The sequence below is a fragment of the Gopherus evgoodei genome, chromosome 19 (genome assembly GCF_007399415.2).
Source record: "Gopherus evgoodei ecotype Sinaloan lineage chromosome 19, rGopEvg1_v1.p, whole genome shotgun sequence".
Classification (NCBI taxonomy): Eukaryota; Metazoa; Chordata; order Testudines; family Testudinidae; genus Gopherus; species Gopherus evgoodei.
Window position 1 is genome coordinate 8,505,256 of NC_044340.1, and position 14,758 is coordinate 8,520,013.

General features: G+C 47.4%; 1 protein-coding gene across 7 annotated transcripts in view; it reads right to left on the bottom strand.

Moving 5' to 3' along the window:
• ARHGAP32 (Rho GTPase activating protein 32) overlaps positions 1 to 14,758 on the bottom strand; it is a 409,701-nt gene that overhangs the window by 207,277 nt on the left and 187,666 nt on the right. The gene's annotated exons all lie outside the window — the stretch shown is intronic.

Consider the following 14,758-nt stretch of genomic DNA (forward strand, 5'->3'; position numbering starts at 1 on the left):
GTAATTTGCAGCACAGAAAGAATTAATCCAGGGATTCCGACCTAAAATACGATTAGCTACTTACATACAACCTTGCTAATTCTCACTAATTACTGGGAGAGCCAATGCATTATAGACCCAAAGAATAAGAGGAAAAAGGATGAGATTTTCAAAACTAGCAGCCTAACTTTAGGCTTCCAAGACCACATTTAGGCTCCTAATTAAGCATCTTGACTTCCAACACTGCTGAAGCTGCTCGGTACCCAGCACTGTTGAAAATTAGGTTAGCTACTTGTGTGCTTAAATATGGAAGAATTTTCTGAAATATTTAAAAAAATCTGGGCCTAAGCAAACAAATATTAAAAAAAAAAATCCATGAATCAATAATAAAAGAGGCAATGAAAAGGCATCACAAAATTTGCATCTGCGTTATTTTGTGGGTGGCAGAAGCTTTCAATTTATGTGGTGGTTTAACATTCATAATCTTCTATCCATACCCATTCCAGACACTTAATTTTCCTACTCTGTCATCTAATGGCGTTTCAGTCCTGAAAAGAAAAAGTGAAATGTACATGTAATATTTTGCTCCACTCGTGTGGATAAATGTGAGTTGTATCTGTGCCATTCAGTTCTCATCTTAGCCTCCCTCAAAAAATGTTGATGTTATTTAAGACCTAAGTTATCTCGCAAGTTCTAAATACATCACATAGCTTACACTGGAATAATTAAGAGCCTCCTGGGTGTGTGTGTGTGTGTGTATATATATATAGGAATTAAAATCATTTTGTTTTAACAGAGTTGTTTTCAATAATGGTTTACCAATATTACATGATTTTTAATACACCTCTACCTCGATATAATGCTGTCCTTGGGAGCCAAAAAGTCTTAGTGTGTTATAGGTGAAACCGTGTTCTATCGAACTTGCTTTGATTTGCCGGAGTGCGCAGCCCCGCTCCTCCGAGCACTGCTTTACAGCGTTATATCCGAATTCGTGTTATATTGGGTGGCGTTATAACGAGGTAGAGGTGTACCATATAAATGATCTTTTACATCCCAGACAGATCAAAAGGTATGTTTGTGGGTGGGATTTCTATTTAATTTATATTTCAGTAAGATACAAATGTATAGCACAGAGGCACAAAGTTGTTCACCTGGGGAAGAATTTCACCTATATGTGTTGTGGCTTTCATTATTTGAAATATCTCAGGATCAAAAACATTAACCCACAGACCTGGTGCTCCGAAAGTCCTCCATAAGGATGTTCATTGGTCCAAAAATTTACATAGGAAACAGGGCTGTGACATTCATTTTGCTATTTGCAATAACCGTCCATACATTTTTAAATAGATTTTCTTTATATTTTAGTGCTAAATGCCAGACAGACATTAAGAAGTTCCAGTGGGGTCAGGAGAAACTGGAATTATTTTTAGTGTTATCAGAGAACCAAATTCTCTTTCAACCTTACATTCCAGTTTTCTTCTCTTGTTCTCTTTATATTTAACAGATAAAAATAAAATAAAAACATGTACCTGTCTATATCATTCTGTGTAGTACTGTTTCATATTAACCTTTTTATTCTCACTATAGGGAAGACTGTTTATGTACCAAGCCATGGGCAAATGGATTACTCCAGCTTTAATTCTACCTGTGTGTATATTCCCCTCCCCGCCCTCGTGATAGTTCCTGTATGCACTGTAACCTATCAAGAAGATAAATTCCCACCTTGGCTATTTAATAGAGATGGATCCCTTTCTCAAAATCCAGATTGACTGGAAATATGCCATAATTCAGGAGGTTTGGCATCTACGGCTTTGGTGTAGCCCTAAACCCTATCACTAGCTTTTAAAGCTTTAAAAATTATTTTCACTGCAGAAAAATGAATGAAGTGGCATAGACGTACACAGCACCTTTCAGCTGCTTTAACATGTCCCTGCCCTGAGCAGTTCTCACTAATTACTGGGAGAGCCAATGCATTTAAGAGCCCTTTAAATCGATATAAAGAGCAGTGTAGTGTGGACGGGTGCAGCGTTAAATCGATTTAACGCTGTTAAAATCGGTTTAACAGCGTAGTGTAGACCAGGCCAGAGTGATGGATGGCAATAAACAATGCTAGGACTGGGGCTACAACAGCAAAAGGTCATGAGAAGCCCAATTTTCCTCCTCTCTTGCAGCAGGCTAAACTGGGAGTATCTCCACCGAAGGCCATGGAAAAAATATATCTTTAAGTGTGAGGAGAATCAGGCCTTAGTGGTGCTCATTGTTACATACAGATTTTGATATATATCTATATAAGAGAGGTACAATGGTCCACAGGTTAGGGCACCAGCCAAAGATTTGAGAAACTTGGGTTCAATTTCCTGCTCTGCTAGAGACTTCCTGTGTGACCTTGGGCAAATCACTTAGCCTCTTTGTGCCTCAGGTTTCCATCTGTAAAATGGATATAATAGCAATGCCCTACTTCAGAGATGTTGCGGGGATAAACGCATTAAAAACTGTGAGGCACCACACTGATGTGGTCTATATAAGTACAAGCCAATGGGAGTGTTTCAATTTACTTGCATTGGTTTTAGATTGGGCCCATAATGGGAAGGGGAGGGAACCAGTTATGTCCAAGTCAGCAGAGAGGGCAAGGACAAAGCAATGATCCTTGGTCTTGGCAGGGAGCACCTCATTAGTGACCATGGCAAGAGCAGTGGAGAGAGCCCAGTGCAGAATGCAGAGGTGAGGTACAGTATTTCCTGCTTCACATACAAAACTATAAAACGAAAGTGGTGTCCAAAACAGTGGACAGCATAGAGATGGTAATGCAGTACTTCAATTTACCTTCTCTCATGTCAAAGTTAGAATCAGGACTCACTATTTGTCAGACCACTCTGTTTTATTAGCGCAGCGCTCCGCCAATAACACCCAGATAATGTGAGTGGCCATGCAAGACCCAAACAGTCTTATTTATACAGATAAAAGAGCGGGAATTAGACAAAGGGACAAAGAAAGCAAAACCATAAAATTCACCTGGGGCACAGCATGCATATCCTACTTCCTTACTAACTCTTATTGATTTAAGGCTAATACTTTACCAATTGCCCTTAAACGGTGCAATTGTTCTATGTTCATGTCTGTATTCCTGACACCTGGATTGCAGCATTCCAACAGTTTTGCTTAAAGGTACAGACAGCATTTCTTTAATCCTTTCTATTTTCACAATATAATTCATTCTACTTTCACACTCATAAGGCAAGAACAATGGGGACACTGATTGAAACCCACTGACCAATGTTGGGAGTAGACAGACCAGTGCTCTGCTCCAGAATGCCATTCTTATGTTCCTAAACATGTTCGCAGAGAGGTCTCTGACCAGAGCTGAACAGCTGCCAGAAGTTATTAGGTTTAATAGAGAGGAAGTGTACACTGTGATTTACAAACATGGAAAAAGACATGGCCTTTGCCCGAAAGAGACCATTATAATTCAAGGTAACGGCACACTATATGGTATACACAACTCGCAAGACTCAGTTTCAGACAAATCTACACAATAACATTGGTGTTGCCATTATGGATCAGGTTAGGGGCCTACCCTTGCACAGTACCCTGCAGCGACCATTCGCCAACACCTGAAGCTTCAGAGAAAAGCAGGCAACCTCATGAAGCACCGTGTCAAATCGTGCAGTACCACAAACGGGATGTGGGAAAGGGGCTCCTTCTTGTCCCCTTCAAGAAACTAGTCATCTCTGACCAAGGGGGATAAAATCTGATCACCTCTGCGAACAGCTGAAAAATGATTACTCAGAAGTATCCACCATCCATTACTTGGTTTCTTTTTTAAATAAAAGGTCTATGCAACAAGGATAAGGACTTTAAGCAAATGGGTGAACTCCCTGAGGACTCACATAGGACTTAAGTAGTGTACAGGTTCTCCCCACAGAGTCAAAATCCACTCTAGTTGCATTAAGCACTGCCCTGGAAAACGAAGGGTTACTGCAGTTAAGAACAACGCCTCCTCCACCTTTGGGCACTATTGATTTAAACTGGAGCTGAAGACATTCAGCCCTTCTCATAATTGAGCTTTTGATAGCCTAAGCAATATTTTAACACCATTGTCTTACAAAGAGTTTATGTATAAAACATCAAGTACACGTCGCAGAAAAACAAGTGCAATATTTAATTCCATAAATAAAGCGATCCCTGACCTATCTGCTTTTAATTACAATTGATTTGGTCAATAGCATTAAAAAAAACAGTTGAGGGTCTCATTGTGAATTCCAGTGTTAAGAAGACAGCCAATGCAATATGTGTTATCGTTCTTTTACATAATACAATAACTAACCACAGCAATAAATAAGCCATTCCTGTAAGCATTTTTTAGGCAGAGCCTGAAATATATTGCCTGCCTTGATTTCCATGAAAAAGAACTTCTCTGAGACAAAAAATAATTTTCCATCTCCCATTTGCAGTAGAAGTTGGTGCCATGTGAAACCAGGTAAGTGAAACTGCCAGGAAAAGATGTGCTCAGAGCCAAACAGTAGTAGTAGATAAAGATCACCCTGTGTCAGACTCAAAGCAGAGTAGGCAAAGTGCACAGCACAGAACACTTCAGAGCCTGCATTTATCTTTGGAAAATTCATCTTGCTCTCTCTCTTCCCAACTGAATTATGTTCAAATCATAGTGGGAAAAGATCCATGCCTCTCTCTATCCCTTCAGTGTTTATTCATTTAGATGGTCCACGAGATACAATATTTTTTTTTCAGTGTTAAAATCAAGGGTTTGCTGCAGAAAAGCAACCCCAGTGGGCTCACAGAGAAATCTTAAATCAGGAAGCATCAGTGGGATGATGGTTCTCATCCATGTTAGAAGTCACTACTGGAAGTACTGCCAGAAAAAAAAGTTTGGTTGATGGAAGAAGAAAAATGGAAATAAATAATAACAACACGTACTTATTGCAATTATGTAACTGTCTGCCTCACAAATAAATGCAATTACATTCCATCCCAAACATGCACACACTGAAGTTCCCGTTATCAGTTTACACTTGTTTTGCTCTGAAACCTTTCATGGAAATCATCACCCTAAATTACTTTTCTCTCCAAATATAAACAAAATCCACTACAAAGGAATTTGTCATCTTTTGTGCTCCTTGTCACAGTAATTTGTTTTTAAATATCATTTTGAAACAGATGAATTATTTACATTTGAAAATTAGCTACTGACCTGCTGCAGCTGCTACTTTTCATTTCTTATTTTTTATGCATCGATTTCCTGTGGAAAAACTAGGAACTGCATAATAAATCTGCTTATGCAAATTATTTACTCCAATTCTCATGGCTAAATATCACTGTTGTTTCAATCTGCATTGGTCCAAAACAAGTTAAACAAGTTAGGCCCTGATCCAACGCCCACTCTACTGATTTCTATGGGTTCTGAAGCAAGCCTTTCCATGGCAAGAGAGTGGTGTTAACTAGAGGCAATCAAGAATTTTCCAACAAACATTTTTCCATTAGGTCAAGATTGGAATTTCTGATCAAAACCAGAGAGACCCTGCCATATCTGCCAATAGTCCAAGCAGTTGGGGTGCTTGGCTATTATGTGGACAGGCCAGGTGCAAGTCCCTGCTCTGCCTGCCTCTCTCTCTGGCCCACTGAATAGTTAATTATTTATATATAATGGGAGAGACTCAGGGAGCAACTACAACTTGGGGGTTAGGGAACTTCTCTCACGTGGGATAACACAGGCAAAGCAAGGATTTGAACCTGAGTTCCCCCTATTCCAAACAAGTTCCCTAACCACTTAGTTGAGGACTGTTGGGAGAGAGAAGGGAACGTGCATCTCTCCCCTGTCCCCCTCCACCAACAATTTTTGAGGTCTCAGTGTCGTTCTGATGCAGAACAAAAGCCAACACTGAAATTTTTCACAAAATGGAATTCTTGTTTTAACCAATAACACTTTTTAAGTTAAACCCAGAACTAAAACATTTACATGGCATAAGATGTTGTTCATACACTCAAAACCCATGCATTCACCATAAACAACTGGGCCAATATTTTCGAACTTTGGGTGCCTTAAGTTAGGAACTTAAGGCCATATTTAGGCATAGAGATGCTTTTGAAAAGGCTAACCTATGTGATTTAGATGCCTAAGTCCACCTGGAAGTCAATGAGACTTAAACACTTAGGTCACTCAGGTGCATTGGAAAATGTTACTCCTAAATTCAGTGGGCACCGTGGGGTCACAGCCCTACAATATTCACTTCCTGAGTTGCCTCATTTTCAGCACCCAGGTTTGAAATGTTTGGCCTTGGTATCTGCAATCGTTATTTAGCATAGCTGAAGTGAAATTTAAATGACAAAATCTCTCAGGCATAAATAATTTAAATCCAACAAGCGCACAGCATACCAGAGCATGAAAGGGTTCTCACTCAAAACAAACCTGACTGGGTTTATCAGAAAACGTTCCTTTCAAGCACAGAAGACAAGACGTCCAATTTGCTAATACAAGTAAAATTAGAGAACAGTCTGATAAAAGCATTCCAGCATTGGTAACAGTTAACAAGGTGGCACAAAGGGATTCAAAGCCTCCCCTAGCATATGGGAGTGCCAGCATGGACAGAAGCAGCTCCTACATCTCCCTCCCTGCAGACCCTGGTGCAGGCGCATGTTGCAGGTGTGGACGGGCAGGGCAAGTGGAAGGGTTGGAGCACAAAGCTCTCCAGGAATCCACGGCTGCTGTTTTGGTGCCTAGGGCAGATTGTCTCCAGGCTACTCAATGCCACTCTGAGGCTTAGCAGAGAATGAGGGAGCTGTAACTGGTTTCCTGAGATTTGCTCAGCAGAGAATCAGGGAGCCGTAACCAGTTTCCTAAGATTGGCTCTTCCTACACACCGCTGTGCACAGTGTAATGTCAAGGTGGAACTGTGATGTGTTCTTCAAAGAAAATTGTAAATATTACCTTTGAATGTTAGTCTACTTTGATGAACAAGTAACTGTTATCAGAATATTTGTCCCCACTTTCTCTTTCACAGTCTGAAAAGATGGTTACTCACCTTTGTAACTGTTGTTCTTCGAGATGTGTTGCTCATATCCATTCCAGGTAGGTGTACGCGCCGCGCGTGCACGTCTGCCGGAAACTTTTTACCCTTGCAACTCCAGTGGGCCGGCAGGTCGCCCCCTAGAGTGGTGCCAGTATGGCACCAGATATATACCCCTGCCGGCCCACCCGCTCCTCAGTTCCTTCTTGCCGGCTATTCCGACAGTGGGGAAGGAGGGCGGGTGTGGAATGGATATGAGCAACACATCTCGAAGAACAACAGTTACAAAGGTGAGTAACCGTCTTTTCTTCTTCGAGTGATTGCTCATATCCATTCCAGGTAGGTGATTCCCAAGTCTTACCTAGGCGGTGGGGTCGGAGTGAGAGGTCGCGGCCTGGAGTACTGCAGAGCCAAAGGCCGCATCATCTCTGGACTGCTGAACCAGGGCGTAATGGGAAGCGAATGTGTGGACCGATGACCAGATCGCCGCCCTACAAATCTCTTGGATTGGTACGCGGGCAAGGAAAGCCAGCGATGATGCTTATGCTCTGGTGGAGTGAGCAGTCACACGGCCCGTCGGAATGTGGGCCAGGTCGTAGCAGGTCCTGATGCTGGAGGTAACCCAGGAAGATAACCTCTGGGAGGAAATCGGCAGCCCCTTGACCCGGTCTGCTGCCGCCACAAATAACTGGGGGGACTTGCGGAAGGGTTTGGTCCTGTCCACATAAAATGCTAGCGCCCGGCGGACATCTAGCAAATGGAGCTGTTGCTCCCTGCGGGACGAATGGGGCTTTGGGAAAAAGACTGGGAGGAAAATCTCTTGGTTAACATGGAAAGCTGAGACCACCTTGGGAAGAAAGGCAGGGTGAGGCCTCAGCTGTACCTTGTCTTTATGGAAGATGGTATATGGTGGGTCCACTGTGAGGGCCCTCAGCTCGGACACTCGTCTAGCTGAGGTAATGGCCACTAGGAAGGCGGTCTTCCAAGAGAGGTAGAGCAGGGAGCAAGTAGCTAACGGCTCGAATGGAGGGCCCATGAGCCGAGTTAGGACCAGGTTGAGGTCCCATGAAGGGGCAGGAGGGCGGATCTGTGGATAGAGCCGCTCCAGTCCCTTCAGGAATCTCGCCACCATAGGGTAGGAGAAGACAGAACATCCGTCCAGTCCAGGATGAAACGCGGAGATCGCCGCTCGGTGGACCCCGAGGGACGACAACGCCAGACCCTGGGTTTTGAGGGACCAGATGTAGTCTAAAATAGTGGTGACGGGAGTCTCCATAGCGCGAAGAGCTTTCTCTGAACACCAGCAGGAGAAACGCTTCCACTTAGCTGAGTAAGTCGCCCTGGTGGAAGGCTTTCTACTGCCCACGAGAACCTCCCGAACCGGGGTAGAACAGCGCAACTCGGAGCCTGTCAACCACGCAGGAGCCATGCCGTAAGGTGTAGAGACGGAAGGTCTGGGTGACAGAGCCTGCCCTGGTCCTGGGTGATCAGGTCCCGATGTAGGGGCAGGGTAACTGGGTTGGCTACTGAGAGGTCCAGCAACATGGGGTACCAATGCTGTCTGGCCCATGCTGGAGCTATGAGAATCACCCGGGCTCTGTCTCTGCGCACCTTAAGGAGAACCCTGTGTATCAGCGGAACGGGAGGGAATGCGTAACAAAGGTGGGCCGTCCATGGGATCAGGAATGAATCTGCTAGAGACCCTGGTTCCCGACCCTGGAAGGAGCAGAATGCTCGACACTTCCTGTTCTGCTTGGACGCGAAGAGGTCCATCCGGGGACAACCCCACCTCTGGAAGAGTGAGAGGGCGACGTCTGGACGGAGGGACCACTCGTGCGAACGGAAGGATCTGCTCAGCCGATCCACTAGAGTGTTCCGCACTCCCGGGAAATAGGAGGCGGAAAGGTGAACTGAATGGGTTATGCAAAACTCCCAGAGGCGCATTGCCTTGAGACACAGGGGAGAGGACCTGGTGCCGCCCTGCTTGTTGATGTAAAACATGGTCGTCGTGTTGTCGGTGAACACCACGACACAACGACCTTGAAGGAGATGGACAAACGCTTGACAAGCAAGGCGCACCGCTCTCAACTCTCGTATGTTGATATGGAGGTTGATCTCTTGAGATGTCCACAAGCCCTGAGTTCTCTGGGTGTCGCAGTGTGCCCCCCAGCCCAGATCTGAGGCGTCCGTGGTCAGGGATGCCGAGGGTTGGGGCGGATGGAACGGGAGCCCCGCACAGACTACGGACTGGTCCAGCCACCAGCGAAGGGAGTCCAGCACCCTCTGAGGAATGGTGACGACTGTGTCCAACGAATGTCTGGCCAGCCAATACTTCGCAATGAGCCATGATTGAAGAGGCCTCATGCGGAGTCGGGCATATGGCGTTACGAACGTACAGGCTGCCATGTGGCCTAGAAGGGCCAGACATGTTCGTAGAGAGGTCAGCGGGGCCGTCAGCAATCGTAGAACGATGGCCGACAGCGACTGGAACCTGGGCAAAGGTAGCAAGGCCCTGGCCAGGGTAGAGTCCAGAACGGCCCCGATGAACTCTATCCGCTGCGTGGGGAGCAGAGTAGACTTGTCCACATTGATGACAAGGCCCAAGGCAGCACAGAGGGTGCTGATCCTGTCGACGTGGTCGCGGACCTGCAGCTCTGATGTGCCTCGGATCAGCCAGTCGTCCAGGTAGGGGAAGACATGAATGCGGCAACGTCAAAGGTGTGCGACGACAACTGCCATGCATTTTGCAAACACCCTTGGGGCCGTAGAGAGGCCAAACGGAAGGACCGCAAATTGATAATGTTGGCGGTCGACCACAAAGCGGAGGAAACGTCTGTGTTGGGGGGCAATGGAGATGTGAAAGTAAGCGTCCTGCATGTCGAGGGCGGTGTACCAGTTTCCGGGATCCAGGGATGGGATGATGGTTCCAAGGGATACCATGCGGAACTTCAACTTCATGATATACTTGTTGAGTTCCCGCAGGTCGAGGATGAGCCTGAGGCCACCCTTGGATTTGGGGATTAGAAAGTAGCGGGAATAAAACCCCTTGCCCTTCTCGTTTTCCGGAACCGCCTCTATGGCTCCCTTGACAAGAAGCGTCTGTATCTCCTGACGGAGGAATTGCTCGTGAGAGGGGTCCCTGAAGAGGGACGGGGATGGTGGGGGGGGGGGGGGGGCGAAGAAAACTGCAGGCGATAACCGGCCTGCACCGTACGCAAAACCCAACGGTCTGACGTTATTCGGGTCCACGCTGGGAGGAAAAAAGAAAGGCGGTTGGAAAACTGCGGGGAGGGATCCGGAGGGGAAACTGGTACTGCGCCCTCGGGCGCACCTTCAAAATGAAGGCTTAGGCCCTGGAGGGGCCTTGGTAAAGCCTTGGGTTCTGCCCCGTTTGGCCACTGGACTGCCTGCGGCGGTTGTTCCTGCCGCGGCGCCTAGAGAGGTCCTGCCGTGGGCGGAACTGAGGGTACGGCCGCCGCTGCTGCTGCTGGTTCTGCTGCCGGAATGGCCTGCGCTGTGTCGCAGGCGTATGCATTCCCAGCGACCGTATTATGACCCTGTTGTCCTTGAGGTCTTTTAGTCTAGGGTCTGTTTTATCAGAAAACAGGCCCTGGCCTTCAAAGGGGAGGTCCTGGATTGTATGTTGGAGCTCCGGTGGAAGGCCAGAGACCTGCAGCCAAGAAATTCGGCGCATCGTGAGCCCCGAGGCCAGGGTCCGAGCGGCCGAGTCGGCAGCATCAAGGGAGGCCTGTAACGATGTTCTTGCTACTTTCTTGCCCTCGTCCAGGATTGTGGAAAACTCCTGGCGGGCGTCCTGAGGCAAGAGCTCCGCGAACTTCCCCGCCACTACCCACGAGTTGAAGGAGTAGCGGCTGAGGAGGGCCTGCTGGTTTGAGACCCGGAGCTGTAGCGCCCCCGCCGAATAGACCTTGCGGCCCAGGAGGTCCATTCGTCTCGCCTCCTTCGACTTGGCGCTGGGGCCTCTTGCCCGTGGCGCTCCCTGTCGTTCACCGACTGGACCACCAACGAGCAGGGTGTCGGGTGAACGTATAAGTATTCATAGCCCTTCGAGGAGGCCATGTACTTTCGTTCCACCCCTCGAGCAGTCGGAGGGATGGAGGCCGGTGACTGCCAGATGTTAGTGGCGTTGGCCTGGATTGTCTTTATAAAGGGCAGGGCCACTCTGGTGGGCGCATCGGCAGAAAGGATGCTCACCACCGGGTCCTCAATTTCAGACCGGGATCGGGACCTACCACCGGTTCGGTGCCAGGAGGTCGACTGAGGAGCCGAATGCCGAGGTGAACGGCTCCTGGAGTCTCAGTGCCGGTGGTGAGACGAGCCCGACCGGGACCGTGCAGATGGCGATCGGTGCCGCGAGTACGACCGGTACCGCCTGGGAGAACGGTGCCGGGACTCCGAGCGGCGCCCCGAGCGCAAGCGTTCAAGCCTCCGGGGTGATCGGTGCCGGGACTCAGGAGACAGCGCTCGAAGCATCGGTTTACCCCTGGAGGTTACTTGTCCCGGCGGTGCCAGCTGAGGCTGTGATGGCTCCGTCATTACGATGAAGTCCCGAGCCGAGGCAAAGGTCTCCGGCGTAGACGGTACCCGTAGCTCGACCCCTGATCTTAAGGGGGAGCTAGGAGGGGATGGACTCGACGGACCTTCCGGGCCCGGAGTTGACAGCAACCCTGCAGGCGGTGCCGCGGCCAGGGTAGGTGCCGGGCGCTCCACTTGGGCCTGCCTGGATGGTGTTGCAGACGCCGAGGGACGTGAGTCTGCTCCCGGTGCCGGAGATGGTCGGTGCCGGGGAGTCTTGCCGGTGCCGGCGCGATCCAGTGCCAGAGTAGAACTAGCTGACTGCGCCGCCGGTGCCGGAGACAGAGCTGCTTCCATAAGGAGAGCGCGGAGTCTTTGGTCTCTCTCCTTCTTCGTGCGAGGCTTAAAAGCCTTGCAAATGCGGCACTTCTCGCTGATGTGCGATTCCCCCAGGCACTTAAGGCACGCGTCATGGGGATCGCTCGTAGGCATCGGCTTCTTGCATGTCGAGCACTGCTTGAAGCCCGGCGAGCCAGGCATGGGCCCGGTGCCGGGGAGGGCAACGGCCCACCCGCAAGCGATGTTAGACAACTATATACAAGATTCTAACTAACTACTATGCTAACAGTCTATCTACTACTTAACTATGATACTATTTACAACTAAAAACGACGAACAAGTACAGGAGAGCTAGGGACGTGGAGGTCAGCAAGCCGCACTCCACAGTTCCAGCAACCGACACGGCGGTAAGAAGGAACTGAGGAGCGGGTGGGCCGGCAGGGGTATATATCTGGTGCCATACTGGCGCCACTCTAGGGGGCGACCTGCCGGCCCGCTGGAGTTGCTAGGGTAAAAAGTTTCCAGCAGACATGCACGCGCGGCGCGTACACCTACCTGGAATGGATATGAGCAATCACTCGAAGAAGAACTTGCACTGTCAAGTCCGAATCCTGCAAACTACGCATATTCTCAGTCTCCCTGAGTTCCATGGAGCTACTCCTACCTGTGCAGAGCTCACTGCAAGCCCTATGCACCACTTTGAGCTGATCCTCTGCGCAGCTTCCAAAAGGAGGAGGAAATGGATTTCCAACTTGAGTCCGTTTGCAAAACTTTATTGAATTTAGATGCTATTCATGGCCTGATCAGCAGAGTGCAGCAGCTGCACACTGAAGAATCACCTACAGCTATGCAGAACTGCTAACCAAGGGCTCTCTTCTGGTACAAGAGCATAACTGTGTAATCTAGTGCACTCTCACACAGAAAAGAATGGGGCCCCACACTCAGTTAGAAAGGATTAAATACATTTCACATTCCAGATACAGCAAGTAGGGATTGAAGGTCCTGATATACTCTTTAATTACAGCAACTCATGCCACTTTGTGCAGAGAAAAAGCCGTGAGAACTCTGTGCAGGTCACAAAGGCGTTTTCAGGAATGAATAAAGGATTGTGAACTCTGTCAAACTGTTACCAAAAAACAAGCTACTGTACAAAAAAAAATCAGCATTATTAAATCTTCTTGTTCCTCACCCAATGCAGAGTTCTTTGATCCCCACTGCATAAAGGCATTAAAAGGTCTAGTTATGTCACACTGGGAAGCCGCATGTTTCTTGTGTTTTCTAAAGCAGAGCGAGAAATTCTTGTCAGTTTAATTGGAGAATGTGTAGTCTCACTGATTAAGACACAAGACTGGCAATTCAGGGAGACATGAGATTTGTTCTCAGTTCTGTCACAGAATTATTACATCACCTTGGGAAAGCCACGAAAATAGCGTAACCGAAGTCGACGTACTAACAGCTACTTACCGAAGTGTCTTCGCTGAAGTAGGTCGACTGCTGCCGCTCCCCCATCGTCTACACCTACACTTCTCACTACAGTAGAGTACTGGAATCGACGGGAGAGCACTCGGCAGCCAATTTAAATCAACCCCCGCTGGATCAATCACTCCTGAGGTAAGTATAGACATGCCCTTGGACACCTATGTATGACAAAGCCCCAAATATCAGGACTGTCTCTATAAAATCAGGACATCTGGTCACTCTATTCTTGGATGAAAGGCACGGGAGAAATGCAAATATTACTATTTATTTGTGGACAGCTATCCCTACTATGGGACAACCCTTTTGCTCAAGAGAACAAAGAGCGCAATTCAGCTGCCTGTGCCTCTTCTAAAGCTTGTAATGGATGAGAGAAATATGATAGAAAAAAGCTAGTGAAAGAAGGGGTGGTGCCTGCTGTCAGTACAATGCATCAACTCTGAACATTGCCAATTCTGGCACTCAGAAACCAAGATTTAAAGGGAAAAAAAAAGATTTTGATTTGTATTATTTTTGGAGTTTAGAACGTTCAGCTGCATTTTTCACATTCTTTGTCACTGTGGTTGAATTTTTTTAGCCAATAATTATTGCATGGTACAATTTACAGTGAATTATTCTCTTTCAAGAACTACACAGGATCCCTTTTCTCATTCCTAACATCATCTCTCCAAAGATAGACTTTTAAATACTTCCACGAGCAGGCAAATTTTAAGGTATGTGCCTATCTTCAGAGCAGCAGTGGTATTCTGGATGAGGAGCTGGGTCATTCATTTATCATTTATTGGCCTCATGTACCTCTACAGATTATGAAAAACGTAGCTCACACTCATCATGGTTATTCATCTCTCACTCTTCAGTTGGAGTTTGCCGTGTATATTGATCTGCTCTGCATATATGTCACTAAAAGCAAGGATCCAGCACTCTGGGCCTAAGGATAGTATGTAATACAAGTCCTGGAAAGGGAGCCTGTCATGCAGAGTGACATGCTTCAGCACCTCCGAACACATCCTGCACGCTATGTGAAATTCATCCTTGTACAGAGGGCGAGCATAAGACTTACACAAAATTTAAATCCCACTCAGTGGGACTCAAATGATGCATACGCTTTCTGCTGGCCTTCTGCACGGGGGTGAATTTCATCTGTACTGTGGCGGTTCCTCCCAGCAAAAAGTCCCACACTTGCATTTCCTATCTGTTATTTCATAGATGAGGTTTGTTTTTTTAAAGAGACAACAGATGCACCAAGCCAAATGACTGGTTAGCTCCTGAGGACAACATGAGCATGATAACTACCTGGGAGCCTTACGTTTGGATCTGACACTGCTCTGGAGCCGTTACAGTGAGAACCCCTTATTACCATTCACAAAGAAAAGCTCAACACACAGAGCTGCATACAGTACACTGCCCTA